The sequence below is a fragment of the Macaca nemestrina genome, chromosome 1 (genome assembly GCF_043159975.1).
Source record: "Macaca nemestrina isolate mMacNem1 chromosome 1, mMacNem.hap1, whole genome shotgun sequence".
In the NCBI taxonomy this organism is placed as follows: domain Eukaryota; kingdom Metazoa; phylum Chordata; class Mammalia; order Primates; family Cercopithecidae; genus Macaca; species Macaca nemestrina.
This window is the reverse complement of record NC_092125.1, coordinates 162,528,948-162,552,089: the sequence shown is the minus strand read 5'-3', so window position 1 is coordinate 162,552,089 and position 23,142 is coordinate 162,528,948. Positions and strand designations below refer to the sequence as shown.

General features: G+C 36.2%; 1 long non-coding RNA gene across 1 annotated transcript in view; it reads left to right on the top strand.

Moving 5' to 3' along the window:
- LOC105498373 (uncharacterized) overlaps positions 1-23,142 on the top strand; it is a 143,792-nt gene that overhangs the window by 3,431 nt on the left and 117,219 nt on the right. The window contains exon 2 of the long non-coding RNA XR_003021855.2: positions 5,265-5,305. This is a non-coding gene — a long non-coding RNA (uncharacterized lncRNA). The remainder of the gene's footprint in view (positions 1-5,264; positions 5,306-23,142) is intronic.

The following is a 23,142-nucleotide window of genomic DNA, read 5'->3' as shown; positions in this document are numbered from 1 at the left end:
CTCTAGGGATGTAGTGATTACGGTCTAGACAATTCAAGAGAAGACATGGTTGAGAGATGTGCTATTCTACGTTACTGCAATAAGTTCTATAAATAAATGCTGTTAATAAATTCCAAACAATGAATTAACAACCACAATATGAATAATTGTTTGCATTTTCCTGCATTCTCTGTGTAAGATCTGTATTTGTGGTCATCATCAACAAAGTACACTAACAATATTTGAATAATTAGAATCTAGTGTTCACAGGCAGTAAAATGGATGTTGAAGCAATATGAGAAATGCTGTAATCAGCATTAAATAAATGGTGTTATGGAACTGCAGAGGCAAGAAGATCTATATGGTTCCAATTATAATAGGACCCAAGGAGCCATGGCATTGTGAATGATAATAGTGTTACTACCTTTTCCTTGCAGTGGTAGATATGAAATTAAACAGGAATGGTTTCTTTAGTAATAATTAATACAAATAGGTGAAGTTTTATGTTCACTGATTAGACAATAAGCAGCTATGTTAGTAGCTTTTCCTTGCCTTGACTCTTTAACAGCAAATCACTCCATCTCACATGGGTCCATGACTTTTATAATTATTTTTGTAATTAGATGATTGCTATAGATAAATTCTCTCTCTCCTTGAATATTTCCTCAGGGCTTTTAATATCTATAGGCAACCCTGGACAGAAGATAGTGTTGCTAAAGTGTTCAAGTTTCTGTTTCTTCCATTCAAGAAATTCCCACCTGGAGCCTCTTAGCCCCATCTTCAAATTTCCAGACAGACTCTAGTTGCTCTGGCTTGAGTCAGGTGTGCATCTCTGTCCAATCAGCTATGCCAGTTTTTCAGGAGCATGGTGTAATGTATAGGCCTGACTACTAGGAGGCACTCCTGTGGGAAAAGGGGAGTAAAGGGTAGTGCGCAGAGAAAAGAAAAAGCAGTTGGTTCTTGTATTGGTTTTCTAGTGCCACATAACAAGTTACCACAACCTTAGAAGCTTAAAGTAACATGTATTTGTTATCTCTGTTTCTGTAGATGAGAAGTCTGGGCATAGCTTAATTGGATTCTCTGCTTAGGGTCTCACTAGGCAGAAATCAAGGTGCCAAGTGGAGCTGCAATTTCATCTGAAGCTCGGGGTTCTCTTTTAGGCATATTCAGTTGTCAGTGGAATTTACTTCCCTGCAACTTTATGTCTGAGGTCCCTATTTTCTTGGGAGATGTTGGCCAGGGGTTTCTCTCAGCTTCAAGAGACTGCCCTCAGGTCCTAATTACATGGCATCTCACAACGGAGTTTACTTCTCCAAAGCCAGCAGGAGAATTTCTCTCCAGTCGACTGCTGCTACTGCCACTACCATTACTCTATCCACTACTACTATAACTAACACTACTATAGAGTCTTATATAATATAATGTAATCAGAGGAGAGATGGTTCCATCCCCTTTGCCATCTAACATAAACTAATCAAAGGAGTACCATCTCATTGTATTCACAGGTCCTGCCCACACTCACAGAGAGGGTATAATACAGGGCATGTACACCAGGACACAGAAATCTTGGAAGCCATCTTGAAATTCTGCCAACCATGGCTTCTGAATAGGCAAATACTCCAAAAGGCCACTACAGCAGTTGCTTTCTCAAAGCATTGAGACATTCTTCTTAAACCGATGGTCCACCTTTTTCTCTTTAACTTTCTTTTAAGAATGACATAGTTTATGGGATGTGTGAATATTCATGAACATTCAAGTCTCACATACCTCAAATATACGTCTCTAAGAACATTTTGTCACACAGATTTCTTTCAAAAATTTAAAATAAATGCGCTGAAAGAAATGACAAGAAATTATTAAACCTTGTTTACTTAGTACATGTTATGATTTGACATTCTTAGAAATTCACTACATTAAAAAATGTGAATACATGCGCACACACACACGCACACACACACTACAACTCTCCTACAACTTAAATGCTCTTTTCATTCTGTAGAAATCATTAATAGGAAACTTTTGCCAGCTGGTGTTTCAGAGTCCTTTATAAATTAATTATAGTATTTACCAGCCATGTGGGAGTGGAGAAGTCTAATTAGGTCAAGGAGGCTGGCCCTGCTGGAGACTGAGGGCAAAAGCATATATACGGTGTCAGTCACAAATCTACTGCAGTTCTTTCTTGAGCACATATGTTTAAATAAAAAACTGGAACAATACAAAGACTACCTACAAAGTTATGAGAAAAATCATATCACAATTAGAATAAAAGCAGTTTGTCATCTATCTATAGCAAAAGTAAAACGTCTTTACTGACAAAAGGATTTCACAGGTGTTCCATGCCACAGCGGGTATGGCATGTTCAATGCTGACAACACACTCATTTATTTATTTGTCCATTCATTCATTCACTTACCCACTCAACAGGTACAGGACTAGATATTGCAGCTATAAAGAAGATTATGTCACAGTCTCTTTCTTTAAGGAGCACACAGAGTGTTGGTGCATATGGATGTGTAAATAGTGAGAAAACTGTGTTGTAAGTATAGTATAGGTATAATCAGAGGATATTATGGGTGTTCCCAGGAAGAATGACTCCCTCATTTCATGGGTGGGGAAGGGAAATGCAATTAGGGTACTTCATCACAAGTAACAGAAACCAAAGCTGGTTAAAGTTTATCCTTAAAGGACTGGGACAAGAGTGAGGCAAACAATACGCATAGAGCATGAAATTTAAGGAGGTAGTCTCAGGTGCTGAGCCTGGAGGTATCACTTGAGAATGAACGCCTCCTTAAATGTTGAACCGTAGGCATCTGGCTCACCCTAATCCCCACCCTGTTATTCCTTCAGTCTTAACTTCTTCAAAAGCTTCTCATCTCCCACGGTGAAAAACAGTTAAAAAACTGTTTACATCCTAGTGTAAATAACTAAAAACAGTTTAAAGTGTACATTCTTTTTGTTTGTTTGTTTTTGAGATGGAGTCTGGCTTTGTCACCTACGCTGGAGTGCAACGGCACGATCTCGGGTCACTGCAACCTCCACCTCCTGGGTTCAAGTGATTCTCCTGCCTCAGCCTCCAGAGTAGCTGTGGTTATAGGCATGCACCACTACACCTGGCTAATTTTTGTATTTTTAGTAGAGACGGGGTTTCACCATGTTGGCCAAGCTTGTCTTGAACTCCTGATCTCAAGCGATGCACCCATCTTGGCCTCCCAAAGTGCTGGATTACAGGCGTGAGCCACTGCACCTGGCCTAAAGTTTACATTCCTATAAAGGGATTTTCAGTTAAATCAAGTCTTAAACCTTAAATGAAAATCTCAAACGTTTATAGGGTTCAGGCAGTAGCATAAATGAATGAAACAGGCCTGTGTAAAATACTAGGGAATGAGAGAGAATGTGACGAGTTGTTCAAAGCCTTTCAAATTCAACCTAAACATAAACGCTGTCTTGGCCAAAAAAAAAAGGTTCTTCTGGATTCTCAGGTCAGTAGGATAGTTTTTTTGTGTACCCTGACTGTTAAAGAAATTCATTTGCTATGTTAGAACTTTAGATTTCTGTAAGAAAATGAATATGAGGACATAAGACTAGATGGAAAACCCTTGGGATATTCTTTCTCCTCTTAAGGGTTCATTGTCAGGTCCTATTCAGCATTCTTTTGGATTGCTTTCCTACAGACTCCAAGATTTGGCATAGTTGTTTCCATTCTTTGCTGTCACTATTTGTTCTTTTGCTGTAATCTATGAGTCACAGAACATAGCTGAAGAGTTTTTCACAGTTAGAAACTAGAGAGAAATAGACAAAGTTTAGGAACAGGAGAGTTATAGCATCATTAGAACTCTTAAAAGTCTCTTGTCTGGACAGAAGCAGTATGATAAACAAGAGCACTCGCAGTTTATAAAAGCACTACCCAATGTGCTTTTCTATCACCATCTCACAGTCCAGGTGCATCTGGGGGTCTGTCAATCATGGTTCTTCCTTTACCCCTGAGCACAGTTTGAGATTCTTGTCTCTAGATGTTCAGTCAGAATGTCCAGTCACCTGGTGCAGGGGAAGGAGTAAAGCAGCTAGCCCTGTGGACCATTCACTTCTTTTCCTATAGGGGTACCACTAGGGAAAAGAAAGGAAGTCAGGTAATCTGTTCTAATCTCCTTTCTAACTAAACACTCTAATAAATAGAATAATGATTTTAGACAGAAGGGGATCTTTCTACAGAAAGCCCTTAGCAGGATCTCCCTGGATAAGGATTACTTCTAGTAAATAAACCTGGAATCTATTGATTTATGGGGACATGAATGGCTTCTCTGGAGAATGTAATGGAATGGAATGCCATTTTATAACATCTGAGGTATAAAATGCAGATGTATTATAAATTACATGCTTCTGCTCTGTGAGGTAATAATCAGCAAAACTATGTACAGAGACCTAGTCAATCACTCTGGGTTAGTGGATAAGAAGCATCTGGCAAAGTCACACAGAATGTCCCAGACTTTCTCTGCTCTGTCTTTGTCTCTTGATTGCCTGTACTCTGAAATTATTAGGAAAACTTGATGCTATTTCTAATTTTTGTGAGTCCTTTTTGATCATCAAATTCTGTGTATTAGCTCACCTAATCATGTGATTGGCTGAAAAATGAATATATGAACCAGGCAAGGCCAATCAGAATATTCTTGAGGATTCCTTTAGGATTATTGGGAAAGAGAAGTTTTTTTCTTCATTAGGGTTGCTAACCCAGTATATGTGAATGTGAGACCCATTGTATAGAGAGAGTTTGCCCACAAAAGGAAGTCAAGTAGACACAATAAGAGCTGACAGATGGAGAGAATTAAGGAGAGGGATGTGTGGCAAGGGACAAAAGTGAACTCTGAGTATAACATTTGGATCCCTGAATATAGCTCTGTCAAGGCATGTCTATCTCTTGGACTTCCCAGTCACCTAAGTCATGTCAGCACACTTTCTTTTGGCTTAAGCTACATTGCACTGGGTTTCTGTCACCTGCAACTAAACATTCTGATTAACATGATAGTTTGAATTTGGCATGAGCCAGACTGGGAGGACCTGGGAACTCAGGACCAGGCAAACCCACTAGGAAGGAGTAGTACTGAAAGAAAAATATCAGATGTGAAACAAGGAAAACATATATCATGAAGCTATTTTGAACTTCCACCTGTGATTCAGACATAAATGTTAACAGAATTTTAAATAAAATTGCAACTATTATAACAACGTTAAGCACCTTATTTTATATATTTATGAAATAATGTTCTTCTGCCTTTTTATTCTTTTGCTAGTTTTACCTTGTGTATGACCTCTTTTGGAGTCATGAAAGCAGGTAACATAAAGTGTTTTGTAGCTGTGGCTGTGATTTAGGAAGCAAAACTTCTTTTTAGCAATTATCCCTTTATGTTGCAATTTCCTATTTGTTTTTATGTATCTCCAATTCTTTACAGAATAAAACAAACCTTATTTTCACTACCCAAGCACCTCGAACAAGGTTAGTGCTCAATGTTTGTAGGATAAATGAAGAGAAAAATTTTATTTTTACCATTATTGAAACTATGCATAAGCCTCACCAATGTGAAACTATACAGGCTTGATTCTTTCTCACTCTTTACCAAATGTACATAATTATTTTACTTGGTATGCAACAAAATGTTTGATTGTGATGAATGCTACTATAGTTAAGGCGTATTGCAAACATTTGCTGCAATAAACAAGGAATGACTATTCTAAATTGTTTCAAAGTCTACAGTAGTGGATAAAATCATGGGTCTTTGGAACTAGATTTCTTGCATTGCTTGCTGATAGCCTTGCGACTTTGGTCAAGGTGGTACCTTTCTTTTTCCTCACCTGTATAGTAGTAGTAACAATGCAACATATTGTTGTCAGTATTAAATATGTACTATGTTTAAAACTTTTCACATGAAGAGTATCTAGCACATGATATGTGTAATGTGTTTACTGTGATTATTCTTATTCTTGTTATTCTCCAAACCTCAGTTTTATCAAAGTAAAATGGGGATACATATATGTGGTATTTCTAATGGATAATGCATATGAAATGCCTGACAATAAATACACAATTACCAATTTTCAGAAACAAACAATAATATAGCCCATTTAATACTGAAGTATAAACACACACACACACACACACACACACATTCATAAACAGCATAATGTTGAAGTTGACAGGACAGATATTGGAACCGGTTTGCTGGGGTCAAATCCAAACTCTATTGCATATTATTTGTGTAATATTGGGCAAGTTACTTAGCTTCTTGGAGTCACCTCTAATAAAATGAGGATAGTGATAACGTGTTTTCCATAATGTGGTCTTGAGAATTAATTGTGTCAATTTTTCTAAAGTAATAAAGGCAATGACAGGAAAATATTAAGTAGTCAATAAGTGTTGCTCTTATTATCACTCTGGCCTTCAGTCACATTCAGTGATGACAATGAGGATAACAATATTTACCTAACCAAGCTACTATGTAGATAAAGTGTGATAGTGCCCATGAAAATGTCTAGTAAATATGGGCGACTAAGGCAGGAGACTCGCTTGAACCTGGGAGACAGAGGTTGCAGTGAGTCGAGAGCTCATCACTGCCCTCCAACCTGGGCAACAGAGTAAGACTCTGTCTCAAAAAAAAAAAAATCTAGTAAATAGTATTCAATAAATGCCCATTCCACTACCCCCCCCCCGCTTTTTTTTTTTTTTTTTTAGAGACAGAGTTTCACTCTTGTTGACCAAGCTGGAGTGTGATGGCGCTGTCTCAGCTGACTACAATCTCTGCCTCCCAGGTTAAAGTGATTCTCCTGCCTCAGCCTTCTGAGTAGATGGGATTACAGGCATGCACCACTATGCCCATCTAATTTTTTGTATTTTTAGTAGAAATGGGATTTCACCATGTTAGCCAGGCTGGTCTCGAACTCCTGACCTCAGGTGATCTGCCTGCCTTGGGCTCCCAAAGTGCTGGGATTACAGGTGTGAGCCACTGCGCCCGGCCAAATATCAATTGCATTTCCATGTGTGACTATAGGACAGAGAAGACAGATTAGGTGGAATTTGATCAGTGACACATATTATAAATTGTTATCAAGTAAATACCATCAGTCGGCTTATTAGTTGTTCTTTTCTTATAAAAGTAGGTTGTGCCACAAATACCTTATTTTGTTAATTCTTTTGATTCTGGCCATAGGTAAATGGTGATTTACTCTATTCAGAGAAGGATAGAAAAGTAGGCTTGTATTTTAGGTTTCTTATGGCATACACTGGTGTACAATCTGCTAGAATTGAAGGAGGATGTTATTAATCAAAAGGTGCACAAGGAGGCAAAGGACTTCATTATGCTGTTTTGCTTCCACAACTTGCACCTGGAGCTTCTTAATGAATGTGCCCTTTGGAGATAGGTGGCACTCTGAAAAGTGTAAGCCTCTCTAAACCTCTTCTTGTCTCAAATTGACATGTTTTCATGACACTATGAATAATCAATCTAATTCTTAAATGATGTGAATGACTTTGGTTGGACTATAATTAGTTGAAACAATTTTTTTTTTCCTGGTCATTAGAAGCACACATTTCTAGAACTAGGGAAAGAAAGAAAGTCAGGAAATGGCTGGGAAAAAAAGTCATGTATTCCTTGAAAAATAAAAATTTATAGATGATATTGTGTACTGGGTGAACAAATCCAGTAGATGGCAGTTTAGTAACATACAATATACTTCTATCATGGGGGAATTCATGTTTAGCGGTCATCTTTTCTTAGAATATATAGAAAAATATGTATCTTAAATGTTATCTATTTATTGCCATCTTTTGTGGAAAAGTTATCATCTACCACCTCTGTGGGTGCTCTCTGCTGGCTTAAAGAAGCAAAATTGTTATAAACTCATCAAATAACGAACAATATAAGGAGTGTTGGAATTTTCCAGGATTTTCCATCATATTTTATTACCTCCCATTCATTTGAAGCACATATAGATATCCATAGTATTTGAAGAAATAAAGGACTTGGGAATGTTTCTTAAGAAAAATAATGCTGTAACCAACAATTGATTCCTCTGAAAAACTGGCTATAATTTTAGCATTTCATGCATATTTTCTTTGTCAGCTAAGATATTTAATAAGCTAAGAGAAGTATGGAAAGGGTGTAGAGTATATATAGATTATCAGAATGAGAAGGTAATATATCTGAGAATTTTTGAATGTTAAAAGGAAAAAAAAGATCCCAACCTTCCCTGAGATATAAACTCAAAGATTGCATTACTTCTTACATGGGATTCAACAAAAAGTCCAGGCATTAGGAAAATTCTGATTCCAGAACAGAAAGCTAGCAGTACGTTCTAAGATAGAAGTAGACCATTACACACATTGTATCGGTTTAATTGAGCATACATTATGTCCTTCAGTAAGAAATTTCTGCCATGGTGCCCTATTTTCTTGGGCACCAGGGTCTGACAGCTTTCTCACACAACTCAGCAGTTGAAAGTGATACAATTTTGACATGAAATGTGCTTATACTCTGAAAGCCATTAAACAAGCCTTGTTTGCTTGTAATTTTCTAATAAAATAAAAGACCTTCTGTGGAAAGCAATTTTAAAAAACACATCATAACATTTTAAGTATGTAGGTCTTGCAATGTTTGTTCCAATTTTCTAGTGACAGACACAGAGTAATAAGATTTCCCTAACAGATGCTTAGTGCTGGGTACTCACATGTCACTCAAGCTGACAAGGTTTCAGGAAAAAAAACCACTTTCTTCACCATGTTACCATCTTGCAAGATCAGTTATTGCATATAATTCAATTTTGTTTAATTGAAAGGTATAAAATTCACAAAATACCAGTTTATAAAAGTTAATGTAACAGAATAAATTGGAAATATACCTTAAACAACCCATTAGATCCTATCTACAACTTTAAGTCCATCTCAGACAAGACTTTAATCCTATATGCCTAAAGAAGATCTTTAGCCCAGCTCACAATAAGATTATAGAATTTTAAAGTTGGGAAAAATACGTATAGATAATCTACTTCTTTCAATGCCCAGTTTTAATGATTTACTTTTTATATATACCTGAAAAATTTGAACTGAATTAATATATAGCAGGCACCATTAAAGTTACATAGTTTATTTATTCATTCTTTCAACCGACATTTATCAAGCATCTTACATATACTGACTAGTATTTTCCAGGATGGACTTTTAATGCAAGAATAAATATTTCACTATCCTTGCCTCTGAGGAAGTGCTCAGAGTCTAGCTGGGAAGATAGACAAGTAAATTAATAACTATACTGTAGTGTAATAAAGGCTAGACAGGTTTGTATACAGCCCTGTGGGAAAACAGATGAGGGGGCATTCTATGTCACTTGGGGGTTTTGGGAAGACAACAGAAAGGAAATCACATTTGAGCTGGGTCTTGGAGTTTGAGCAGGAATTCTCAGGGGGAAAAGTAGGGGGTAAGGATTTAGGAAAGGAACCAGACATGAAGGCAGAAGAATATGTTCAAAGAATGACAGTTTTAAATACAGGGGATGGTGGGAAATAATGTAGAGTGGCCCTGGAAAGGTAGTTCAGAAAAAGACTCCAAAAGTCAGATGCTAAAGAGTTTGGCATGATTTTTGTAGGAAACAGGGAGCTACTGAAAAAAAAATTGAAAATGAAGAAAAAGGATATGATCAGAATTATATTTTTTAAAACATTATCTCCGGCAATGGTGTGAAAGATGGGTTAGATGAGGTCAAGAATAGTCTGGTTGAAATATGTTCAGGTCTAAACTAGCACAGTGGAAGTGACAATGGACAAACGCATATATTAAGATACACTTTAGAAATGGAAGTAACAGAATTTGGCAGTCAGTTGCTTGGAAGAGGTGGGTACTAAGGGAAAGGGAGAAGGTAAGAATGGCTTCAAGAGATCTAGTTGGTATGATTAGTTTTGAGGGTTTGGATAAGCATTTATTTAATCCTCTTCAGAAGGTTTTGGAGATTCTAACAGGTGAGAAAAATGAATCTCTTAAAAGTTAAGTAGTTTGCCAAGGTTACTGCTTTGGACTGAATTGTGTGCCCCCAAAATTCATATGTTGAAACTCTAACTCCCAATGTAATGACCTTTGGAGATGGGGCCTTTGAGAGGTTTAGATAAGGTCATAAAGGTACTCATGATGGCACTAGTATCCTTTATAAGAAGAGACCAGAGAAGTAGCTCTGTGTGAGAACACAGCGAGAAGGCAACTGTCTGCAAGCCACAAAGAAGGCCCTCACCAGAAACTGAGCATGCTGGAACTCTGATCTTGGATTTCTTAGCCTCTAGAACTGAGAGAAATCAACGTCTGTTGTTTAAGTGACCCAACTTCTGGTATTTTGTTACAGCAGCCTGGGCAGACTAGAATTACCATACAGTTAGTAATTTATGAAGGCCAAATTTGAGCACATTCTGTTTGATTAATTCCAGAATCCAAGCTCTTAACCACTGAGCTGGCTATTTCTTTCTATACTCTTGGAGTGGCCAGTATGCCATTTACTGAACTAGGAAATACGGAAGGAAAAAAAAAAACCATGTTTTGAATAGCAGATAATCAGTTCGTCCCTTAATGTCTTGAGTTTGACATAAGTGGTAGGCAAAACACTGGAGATATTCAGAAGAGAATTGTAAATAATAGTTCTGACACTCATAAAAGAAATGGAGTCAGAAAGTTCAGCTGTAGGAGATACCAGTAATCATGGAAGCTGTGGGAGTGGCTCACATCGTCCAGAGAAGAGATGTAGAGTGAGAATGGCAGAGGACTGTGTAGAAAGCTTTCAGTGGCAGTGGAAAAAAGAGGTCGTTGGAGGAGACTAAAAAGGTGCACTCAGATGACTTAAAGGGAAACTTCTTTTAGTTAAAGTACAATTTCCACATAAGTCTGTGAAATGAGACTGACTTTTTCTCCCTTAAACATACATTGGGCAGAAGGTTGAACCTGCATATTCTTAATGGTTTACTATTACTTTAAGAGCCTTTTCTTCAGAAAGCTGTCACTCACAGTTTCTCTTTTTCTGAAGTTCACAATCTCTTCCCATTGGATAGCACCATATTCCATTCCACACAAAATTCTGTAATTGTACTAGGCCACAAGTCCACATCCTTGATGATTCTACCACCCCACCTGAATTCCTAGACTATCCTTAAGCGACCTTCACTTCCATCATGTTTCCGTGTCAATCAGGGAACTGCTCCTTTTATGAAATACTTAATCATAAAATTCTAATGACTGAACCTCATAGCTATCTCTTTCTAACTTCCACTAACTCAATCCCTATTTAATGTAGTTCAAGTCAATTATTAAATACTTATCGTACGTTGTGTGTTAGGACTTAGAATACAGACTCACACAACAGACACATATACATACACACACATAGTGTAAACATACCCTAGCACTGAAACATTGTTTCATCTCACAGAATAGGAAGGGAGCAGATATGTAAAAACAATTTTGCAATCCTAGTGTGATAAGTAAAATAATACAGGTATATTATAGGTGCAGTAGTGTGATACAGTGGAAAGTTTGAACAGTTACACTTAGGTTGAAAATGGGAGAGATGTCATTTATCTATAAATGAATAATTAAACCCCAAAACATAGTGGCTTAAAATAGAAATGATTTCTTATTTCCCATAATTCTGTAGGTTGACTGGGCTCCACCTCCATTCATCTGGTGGTTGGGATGAATAGGAATGGCCAAGAAGATCTCACTCATATGTCTGAGATATAGTTGCCATATGTAATCTCTCCTCTCTATGATTTTCTCTCTGCATGGTATCTCATACTCCAGGCAAGATAGCCTGAACTTCTTCGCAATATGGCAGTTGGGTTAGGTTGGAACTGGAATAGTGTCAGTTCTACAGCATTCTGTTTGTCTGCCCAGAATCAAGGGTTTTTTTGGTGGGAGTAATGGCATGAGTATGTAAGGGTGGAAGGAAATTTTGGCAGTCATTTTTTTCATACTAAGTACTACACATGACTTTAATAAGAAAGAGATGCTTGAAGTGGGTCTTGAAAACTGAGAAGTTCATTAGTGAATAGAGGACATGAAGTTTAGGAGAAGAAGAGGAGCCCTTTAAAAGAACAGCAGTAACATGAAGACAGAAAGCATCATATTTGGTCTGCCTGCCAGGACATACAGAATGCCTGGAGGCATTTGGGGAAGGAATTAGCAATGAGCTTGAGAGGCAGGCAAGATTATAAACAGTCTTGTATGGTTTAAGAAATAAATGACACTTTATCATCCAGGCTGCAGAATACCCGGAGGGGTTTCATTCAGGGGAATGACTGCTCTTCACTCCCATTGATTCTTCTGTACTTTGTCAGTTTCATATGTTCTTGATCAATAAGCCTTATTTGGCTTCATTTCCTTATTCACTCCAGCTGACAATCCACGGTCATTCAGTAAAACCTCTCTCTCACTGACGCTCTTAATTCCCAACTCTCTCACGACCTTCTTCTCATTCCATTATTCCTAATCCTCAATTCTAGAATAACCCAACCATCTGTTTATTCTGATCCTGAAACCAGGCACTGAATAATCCTGGAGCAAATCACATAACCATATTGATTGTCTGCCTTATACATTTATGATTTCGGTCCTCTGTTGAACTCTCAATCTTTTTCTAGGAAATCTTTACAGATACTTACCTATTTCCTATGATGCTTTCTTTTTAAAAGTTTTACTGCTTTTTAAACTTTGTACTTAATGCTGCACTCTTTATTCTTCGCAGGTTACCTTCCCTACTTCACAGAGGAAATAGTTGTGACAGTCATGAAAAATTTTCCTTTATAACTTCTTCCTGGAGTTCATCTATTCTTCTCATTCTGGAAGATCCTCTTTCTTTCCTTCAAAATTCCTATCATTCTAGGACTTATTCTACTTATCCTACAACTCTAAATTTATTTGCAATTCTTATCCATCTTTATTTTCTTTCCTCCTTCAACATAGTCATTCTTCCTTTTTTACCCCTTTCCTCTTGGCTTTGACCTCAAACCTTCTCCCTTTTGCAAGTTCTTGCTCTAATAATGATCGCCTTTTTAGTTGCTTTTCCATTATCTTTCTACAACTTCCTCCTCAGCCATGCTTCTACCACAATCAATATTCTCTCATTGCACCCCCTGCTTATTGTTTATTTTGTATTTATTCCTTAGTAACCTGAAACTTGGCTCGCCTTGATTGAACAGCAGGCAAAGTTTTTGACACATAGTATGAAAGTAATAAATATGTATTAATGATCAATTTCTAATTTCCAATATTATAACCTCTTTTAAGTTCTCATATTACAGTGAGAAGATGGGGAAAAGGTCGCAGTTTAAGGTCCTGTCTTTGGATCAGTGGGAGCTTGCTAAACCATACTTGCAAGTGGACATAGTGGCTGAGATTCTGTATTCTATAGATTTTTCCAAAATCAATCTTATTGCATTTGCATTTAGGTTTGCTGGAACCTCTGCTGTAGCAGTTGGTAAATATATTGAACATTACCATTATCCTTCTCTCTTTCTATACATATATGTATGCGTGTGTGCATTCGGAAATTGTATCATTATATAAAAATGATTATTATTCCTGGTTGAAGTGTGGTGCACATTTAACACATGATAATCACAGATTTTTATAGTAACCTTTCTCATATGCTAGAGAGATTTACAATGGCAGAAATCATGGTTTCCTGGCATATAGAAGGTAACAAATATATTTTTGTGGAATGAATGGATGAGTGTTCTTTATGTGTAACACAGGAAAAGATTTGTAAACGAACATAGAACATATTTATGAAAATTTTAAATCAAATGTAATATCTATTGTTAGCCCTTAGAATGTTCAGACATTGTAAGTGACTACTGTACTACTGTGTTTGAAAAAAAAAAAAAACACTCATTAGTATAGCAATTCACAGGGCTTGTTTTCTCTTATAAATTTCATTTGTTAAGAGCATTGTTTTAGATGCAGTCTTTCCATAGAAACACGTATAAACTCATGAGGAGTTTGAACATAAAGTACTGCTATAAAACTAGGTACTTATTGTCCTTCAATGTATCTAACTTTTATCTTACAGACTGTGAGCTCATTTAATAGCATCAAGTGAGGGAAACTGGTATAGCATCCCCTCTGCTGCCTACCTTTGGGACTTTCCTGTATAATGTTGACGTTCAGTCTCAGCCAACCTGACAATAAAATGATTCATTTATCCAACACAAGCAGGCAGAGGAGGAGATACTACATCTTTTCACGCTGCCTCCCACTCCCAGAGCCAGTCCGATGCTTCCTTTGGGCTGAGCACACACACACAGAAAGCCCTTCATCAACAATTTTTCATGTTTTCTGTTAAATTGGGTTTACTCTTCTTACGTGAATTTTCCCCTAGATACTTTTTCCAAATAGCACAGAAAGTATTTGAGGTGAACTAAAACTTTTAAATAATAAACTTTGTGGTTATAAAACCCGAGGAAAACAAGACTACTGAGGCATTTAGGAGAAATTGCTGAAGCCAAGAATAAAAAAAGATATATGTTAGTCTAAATCTTAAAGTGAAGCTTTTCAAAGAGCCAATATTGTCTAATCGGAAATGTTTATACATTCCTTGGGAGTCTACTTCATAAAGTAATTATTTTAGCTACTAACACATTTTTTACCATTGTGTAAAGTTTTTATTTTCTTAATTACTCTACTATCTGGCACTTCTGTTTTTAGAAATAAAACAGACAGCAATTGTCTTTTGCATTAGATATCTTACTTTTAACTGAAACTTATGTAAACCCTATTAAAGTTGCTTACTTAGGTATTTTTGTGTTTTACTGAAAATAAATGCTTTCTTTTGGGACTATGCTTTGTTGTCAAGGTGCAATTCTAGAATTACCAGGTGGATTTGAGAGCAATCCTAATTGAATTAAAAATTCTAACTATATTCGCACCACTGCACTCTAGCCTGGGTGACAGGGCGAGACTCCGTCTCAAAAAAAAAAAAAAAAAAAAAAAATTCTACCTATATTTTGTTATTATAGATTATAGCTTAATTATTTGAAGGAAACCAAAGTGCCAGTTGTCCTAAGATATTCTATCAACTTTTAAAGATACCTAACTCTATCATTCTTCTGTTTTAAAGCCTTCATTTTCTAGAATTCTATTATTAAAATAAAAATATGATGTTGACAGGCTTTTAACGTATATATCAAGGACAATAAGTAGAATTCTAACTAAAAAAAATGGGGCCAAGGCAGAAAGGTTTTGAAGGAAAATAGTGGCAAAAAGACTCAGAAGAGCATTCAATATTCAATGACAAACTGCTTTGCTCTAGGTGGTATGAGGACTGGGCCTTTTGTCAGTTAACAGTCTTTCAGTTCAATATTCAGAAAATCCAGCTGAAAAGATCTAAAACCAGAAGGGAATTTATTGGCTCTCATAACTGGCACTCATAGCCTGTATGCCAGTTATCAAGTTATTGCCTCTTGGCTCCAAATTCACCCTTCAATATATATTCTATGATAATAGACAATTCCTTTTAGTATTTCTCCTTTAAAGTGAGACCTATGTTAACCTTTATCAGCAGAGGATGCTGGAGGGACATTTCGGGAAAAAGGTGTCAGGCTGCCTGCCATCCCTTAAGGCAGTAGTGTGGGTATAAGGACATCTGGTGAAGCTTTGCCTCAGTCATGTGCCAAGAACATAGGCCTTTGGCAATCTTGCAGAGTAGATCCTGCAATAACCTTCTTGCTTTGCCCTTGACATGGAAATTTGCATACACATATCCTATTGGCTCCATTTCTTTAGAGAACTCTAATACAGCAATCAACAGATGTCACTATTGACCTCTGAAAATAAAGGAGGAAGAGGAGAAAGACAGTATGGAGGTGGGGTTGGAAAAAGGCATGATCCTTGGAAGAAAGGTAGAGAAGGAACAACTTATTTCACAATTTTGTCTTGGACAGGTAGTATATTTACTAATTCTAGACTTTCCGTCTGTTTCTCTCTCACTTTTGGGGGGTAGTAAGATACAAGATTTTATATAACTTTCCACCACTCATCTACTGATTTCTTGGCCAGAACCAAGAGGGAACTGGAGGACTTACCAACACTTATTCATGGGCTGGGATGAAACTTGATCCAAGGGCCCCTCAGAGGTATATAATAATTATACATGTTTATAAATAATTGACTCAATGGTTTATTTGCTTGTTCATTTATTCACAGACTCATTCAATTATCCACTTAGCACCATGTACAGCTAATCTATGAAGTAAGGAAAAGAATTTCAAGATATGTAATATAGAGTTCCTGGCTCTCCAATAATTTATATACCTGTTACATAATAAAACAAATGAACTTACTTTTAATTCAGGGGCAATTAAAATCAAATTGATGAGAGAGGTTCAAATGTTCATTGCAACTCAGGGGATGGAGAAAGAACATTTACTGAAATGAGGGAAGGCTACATAAAAGAGGTATAGTTGAACTCTGAAGAATGATTAGGATTTTGATATGAAGAGACATAGAAGATGACTTCTAGTGAGAAAGAGCAAAAGCAAAAGAACCAGGTTAAAAATAATACCTTGTTTGAGATGCGTGAATAAAGCAACATAGTTGGAATAAAATATTTATGGAGGCAACTTGAGGGTGAGGTTGGAGTAACACATGGGGAAATACTCATGGTCAACCTTAGAGGCCAAACTAAGAACTTACATATTTTTTAAATGTGCAGAAAAGTGCATAAAACATAAGTGTCCATTTCAATAGATTATTACAAAGTTAATGCACCTATGAGCCCACTACCCAGATCACAAAATAAAACATTTCCAACATATCAGAAAGCCCATTCAGCCCCTTTCAAAGAATATACCTTTTTTTCTCTCTCAAGGAAACTCCACTGACCTCTAACACCATAGACCAGGGGTGACTATTTTTTAATTCTATATACCTGTCATTACATAAAATATATTATTTTGTGTCTAACTGCTTTCAGTTAACAATGTTGATAAGAGTCATACATGCTGTTGAATGTATCTGTGGTTCACTTATTTTCATTGTTTCAAGATATTCTAGTCTATAAATACACCACAATTTATCTATCCAACTGACTGTTATTTTGTAGAATTTAAAGATTATAATAAAGGTGATCAAATATACTTGAGCTTAAGCAACTGCCAAGAACAGTAGAGTCTTAACCAACTAATGAAAGCTTAGAAGAAAATTCTGGTTTGGAGTATATTGTTTTTAACTCTAAAATTATATTGCATACCTTATTAAACTATTTTACCAGTTCTTTAGTTTGAATTTGTGACAATCTTTTTCTTCAACTCTCATTTTTCATCATTGCTGTGGAAGATCATTCTGGGAAGATGTTGCATCTGTCAGGGACGAAATAACTGGGACTATGGAGGGATAGTTAAATTGCCTCCCTCTCAGTGAACTCAGTATCCAGAGAAAGTAACAGAAGCTCTTCTATTATTCATACCTGACAGTTTTGGTTTAAGGAGTGATAGTAGCTAGGAGAATGACAGGTCTGGGACTTCTGGGAAGCCTAAGTCCACGTAGCTTTTAAAGTGGTAGCTATTCTGTGTGCTCAACTCTATCACTAATTCTTTCCTTATTTCTAGACATTTTTTTCTATCGCTGACATAAGCAATGACTTTTTTCCATTTTTGCAGCCTGTTATTTATTTAACTGGATATTAACAGGTATCTAGCAGACATGTAGGTACCCCAGGAACAGCATGCCACTACATTCACCTGTATTGGTGTTGCGATAGTAACTCCAAATAATTGATTTTTGAGACAGTTTGCTTGGATAACAGTTCAGACATTGCTAGGCTTGACTGTGTGAATTCCTATGGAATGGATCTCTTGGACTCTGCACATTTTAGCGCAGCCTTTTTAATGGAAGCTTTTATTTAATATCTTTGGTAATATTTTACTTACCATTGTATCCAGAAAAATAGGAAAGACCGTTCATTAAACTTGTCTATATTGCTTCTTCCAATCGGGTTTCTTTGACAAATGTTTTGCCTTAAATGTATGCTTTCCGGGATTATTATTATGCCTTGATAGCTTATGGTATGGCACTAACAAGAAACAGAAGAGATAGTATCTTATATTTCTAGACCACTTTAGAATTTACAAAGCATTTCTACATCTATTATCTCCATTACTGTCTCCACCACCCTGTAAGACAGGTGTTTTTGCTTTCATTTTAAAGATCAAGAAATGCAGGCTCAAAGACATATGTAGCGTCACAGTCACTGGTTTGTGTAAGATCAAATCAGATCTTCTAATCCTAGGTTCAGTGCTATTAGCCAGTGCCTCCATCCTGCATATCTGTATCTGGTGTAGATTTTCCTGTTATCCCTTTTGTATCTGGTGTAGAATTTCCTGTTATTCCTCAAATGTTACTTAGGAGCCATATTCTTGCCAGGTAAGAATTATCTGTCTGTTGAGTTCATATACCTTAGCATTAGACAACAACTGAATTTTCAAAACTATCATTTTAATGTATCACCTAGAACTAGTCAATTTTCCGGAGTTAATTTCATGGCATAAGGCTTACTTTTTATCTTTTCATGTGCTTTAATAATACTTGAACCAATATCACCTCCTGTGTGAACAGATTTCGGGTGAATAGCCAGTGAGCTTCTATTACAGATCTATTTCAGAATTGACTTCTTTGTGGCACCAATAAAAACTTCAACTACAGCATGACTATGTTGTCAAAAAATTGGTTTTCATCATAGTCTGAATGTTGATTCAATGAATATGTAACATTTTTCTTGAGAGAAATAAAATTATTTCCCTGGATACATTACATAGATCATCAGTATGTATGAATTTTTGAAGAGGTTGGTCATTCATAAATATACTAGAGAAAATACTCCAAAACAAACCATAGAGATACAATTCTTACATTAGTTTAACATTAAATGTCACTTAGTACGTAGATGAAAGACTAAAATGCAGTAGAGTACAAGTATAATGTGTGTTGATTTATGAGCAGCATGCAGCTCAATAATCCATTGGCGTCTACTGACTGAGATCAGTGTAATGGCAAACACGGCTCTTTTTTGAGTGCTGTTCTAGGCTCTTCTGGTGAAAAGGTATTTTTAGGTAACACTATGAAATTCAGAGAACTGTGAAAGGTAATGAGGTATTCCTCTCAGAGCAATGTACCATGTCCACTCTATCACTGAAAGAATAATGGCATGAATCAGAAAAGCCAAACACATATACATTTAAATTCCTGAAAAATGATGTGGCTATGAAATTATTTAATTACTTGGATGTTTTGTCAAAGTTTACTTCCTGGCTAAATAGTAGGCCACTCCATATTCAACCATGTCACATACTTATTTAAATATGTCACATATTTAATTAAACTTCCCTGCCTAAATGGGAGTTGGAGAATGATCTGGCCAACATGAACCAAGTTGAGAAGGGGTTATTAATTAGGTTCCAGGATGATGAAGAATATGCAGTTCTTACCCAGGACCATGCAAATGCAGTGAGCCAAAGGGACTGGCAAATCTGTCAGAGGAAAGAAAGAAGAAATCTGTGAGGAAAGAAAGAACGTTAGATTTTCTGGGTCAAAAACTAGGCCAAAAAACTTTAGCCAAGAAATAAGATATGAAAAGAGCAAAAGCCTTTTGGGAGTGAACAGGTGGTTCTTCGACAATGTCCTAATTTGACAATGGTAGAGGATAAGATAACTGAGGTTTTCCTTTATGGAACAGTGGGCATATGATGGGTGAAAGGAGTGAGGTTGGCTAGAAGGGGCAAGAACTGAGCAGACGATGATTGATTATTCTTTCCAAAAATAAACATTACCCAGTATTCTATCATTAGACACATTTAAAATGTGTAAAAGCACAAAAGTTACCATCATAATCAATTATTTTGTTTTTCATTTTTCTAAAGGATTTCAAACAATGTTTGATTGATTTTTAAACACTGAATTGGATGATTTTGTAATTCAATTAGTAACACAGAGCAACAGACTCTCAGAATAGGAGACAAATTTCAAGTTTATCCAATGGCACTTGAGGCAGGAATTCTTTCTATATTGTTCAGGTTGAGCGAAAGTCTGGTGTTCTGTGTTGACAGGACACATGCTACTTTATGAGGCACTCTGTTTCACTGTGTATAGCCTTACGTCTATACACTGTGTATAGCCTAATTTTTATTTTTGGCTTCCTAGAAAACATTCCTAATTTCTACCAGCGTTTTTGTTTATGTTCATAGAAAAACCTCTTCTTGATCTGATACAGTCTAGTGAAACTATTAATCATGGCCCTTACCTCACCCTAAACAAAAGATACCAACCTGACCCCAGGTAGTCCTGCAGTGAGTCCTTTCCTCAAATTTGAATCTTGAACACAGTGAAACAAATGTTTAGCGTTGTTTCATTTACAGCAGTGGTGCCCTGACCAGACTATTTTCCCCCGAGACTCTGTCTTTCCCATTTTTGCATTCTCTGAATGAATCTGCCCTAGTTTTTCTCATTTCCAAAACTGATTCTCCAGCTTTCTGCCAATTTTGTGCATGCCAGTCAACTGGGGAGATTGCTAGAAATGAAGATTCTTAGACCTCATGTTGCTTAAAGTATTTAGTAGTAGTAGTATGAGGTGGGGTACAGGAAGTTAAATTTATAACACACTCTGGTTAACACTGATGCAGTCAAGAGTATGAGCTAACTTTTGGGAACACTGTACAATGTACATTTGTACTTTAATAGAACATTTCTGAAAGTGAAAAAGTCTTCCTGACTGACTTACTAACTGGATAAATTCCAGTTTTTTCATTCATTCAATAATTTAACAAACAGATATTGAACATCTACCCTGTGACAGGCACCAATGATGAGCCTTGGAGTAAATAATATCATTAAGATTATTTGAGGCTCAGTGTACCAGCTTGCTTTTGGCGGGGCACTGAGTCACTCAAAAGAGCAAGGAATACATATCTAGATATCGATGTATTATATTCAGTAAATGTCACTAATAATCTTTAAAAAATGGACAAGCATTTATCTCCACATTTCCATATCCCTCATATTCCTCAAAAATGTCATAATAAAGAGATTTCCAATTACACTCTAAGCATGTTCCTTTGTGTATATAAAAATAGTTCTAGGCAACACCAGAAATCTCAGTTCTAATTAATTAGTCTTAGGCATGATAATAAAATCCAACCATACCAATTTTCTGCCAGGTTTAATGAAACAAGGTTTTCTTCTTTTATTGTGCTACTCAATTGCCTCACAATTACATGTACAATGTACAATAAAAATAACTGTATAGGTGAACAGGATATGAAAATGTTCAGAAATTCTTCCTTTTAATTAACAAAAATAACTCTTTTTTTTTTTTTTTCTTGAGACGGAGTCTCGCTCTGTTGCCTAGCCTGGAGTATAGGAGTATAGTGGCACCATCTCGGCTCACTGCAAGCTCCGCCTCCCGGATTCACGCCATTCTCCTGCCTCAGCCTCCCGAGTGGCTGGGACTACAGGCGCCCGCCACCACGCCCAGCTAATTTTTTGTATTTTTGGTTGAGATGGGGTTTCACCATCTTAGCCAGGATGGTCTCGATCTCCTGACCTCGTAATCCGCCCTCCTCGGCCTCCCAAAGTGCTGGGATTACAGACATGAGCCACTGAGCCCGGCCTCAACTAGTAAAAATAACTCAAGTAAAATACTGTTAAATCAGGTTCAAATTTTATGTTGTTTTGGTGATTATTTTAAAATTGTAAATCAACGATCTTAAGTACATCTTCAAAACTTATGTCTCTAAAATTGACCTCTAAATAATTCAACCTCTAAAATTTCTCAATTTAAGCTTAAATCATTGTAAAATATATAGTTTACAGCAAATTGTAAATATTGACATAAAAGTTGAATCTTCTTTGAGATATATCCATTTTGGTTCTCATGAAAAATCGATATTAAAATACTTATATAAATTCATCTGTAACAGTCACAAATTATTCATTTTTTCTTCTCCCTGAACTTCTATTTCTATACCACTTTTCCAATAGGATTTAGGCTAGCTTAATGCATTCTTTCTGCCTCAAAGTCTTTTAGTAATTACCCTTTTCCTACCATAAAAATATGAATGCACATTGAAAAAGTAATTCAAATTTTTTGGCGATTTAGACTCCAGTTGTTAAGATTTCTTCTGAATTCAATTTTCATTATTCATATTAATATATAATTAACCAAAACATCATGAATAACTTTTAGATAATAAACATAAAAACTAAAATATATTAGAATTCTATTCATTATTCTCATGATTGAGCTATTTCTTGTTCAAAAAATGTATATATCTGTCGCTGAATATTACTTATTGCTAGAATGAGCCAAAGCTTAGCATCAATCTATTCTATTTTTGTTTTTATAGATATGAGATCTGAGAAAATGTATCCTCATAAATAAGTAAATGGGAATGGAAAGAGTTGTGTTTTAGCAGTGTCATTCAAATATTTGAACTCCTTCCAAGTTATATGCCAAAAATCACATAGTTATCTATCATCAAAAATTATTTTTAATGATAACCAGCTGTCATCTTGATTAGGTTTTCTTTCAATTTTGTTAAAGGCAAAGAATTGAAACTAATTCTAGGTTTTATTACTCAGTTATTAGGGTCATTTACTTTCTCAACACTAATACCAATATTTTGAATTGTCCTAGAACTCTGGAGATTTTTACACTCAGGATCAATGTGCCATGGTAAAATGGATGACAAGCATACCCCTTTTTGAAAGTGTGACAAGGATAACAAGGATAAGAAAAATCAGAATAAATATTCTGACAGTCAAATTTTAGGAAAGAGTACATGTTAAGTTCAGGATGTAGCAAGTATTTCCTTGAAATTATTCATGCCACCAAAAAATACATATTCCAGTTTGAACTCTGCTGGTCTGATCGTGTCTCCTTTTTAAGATAGTTAATGGTTACTCAACATTATGTGAATGTAGATTTTTTGATATCGGAACCAAGGGACCTACAGGAGATTGTATATTTCAAAAGAGCTGCAGCAAGATCTCCTGTCCTACATGTTCTTCTTATAGTGTGACATTGACACTCCTCTCATTGAGAAGTAAGGATCCATTTTCCCTTCTTTTGGACCTTGAGAGGCCTGTGAATATGGAGGAAG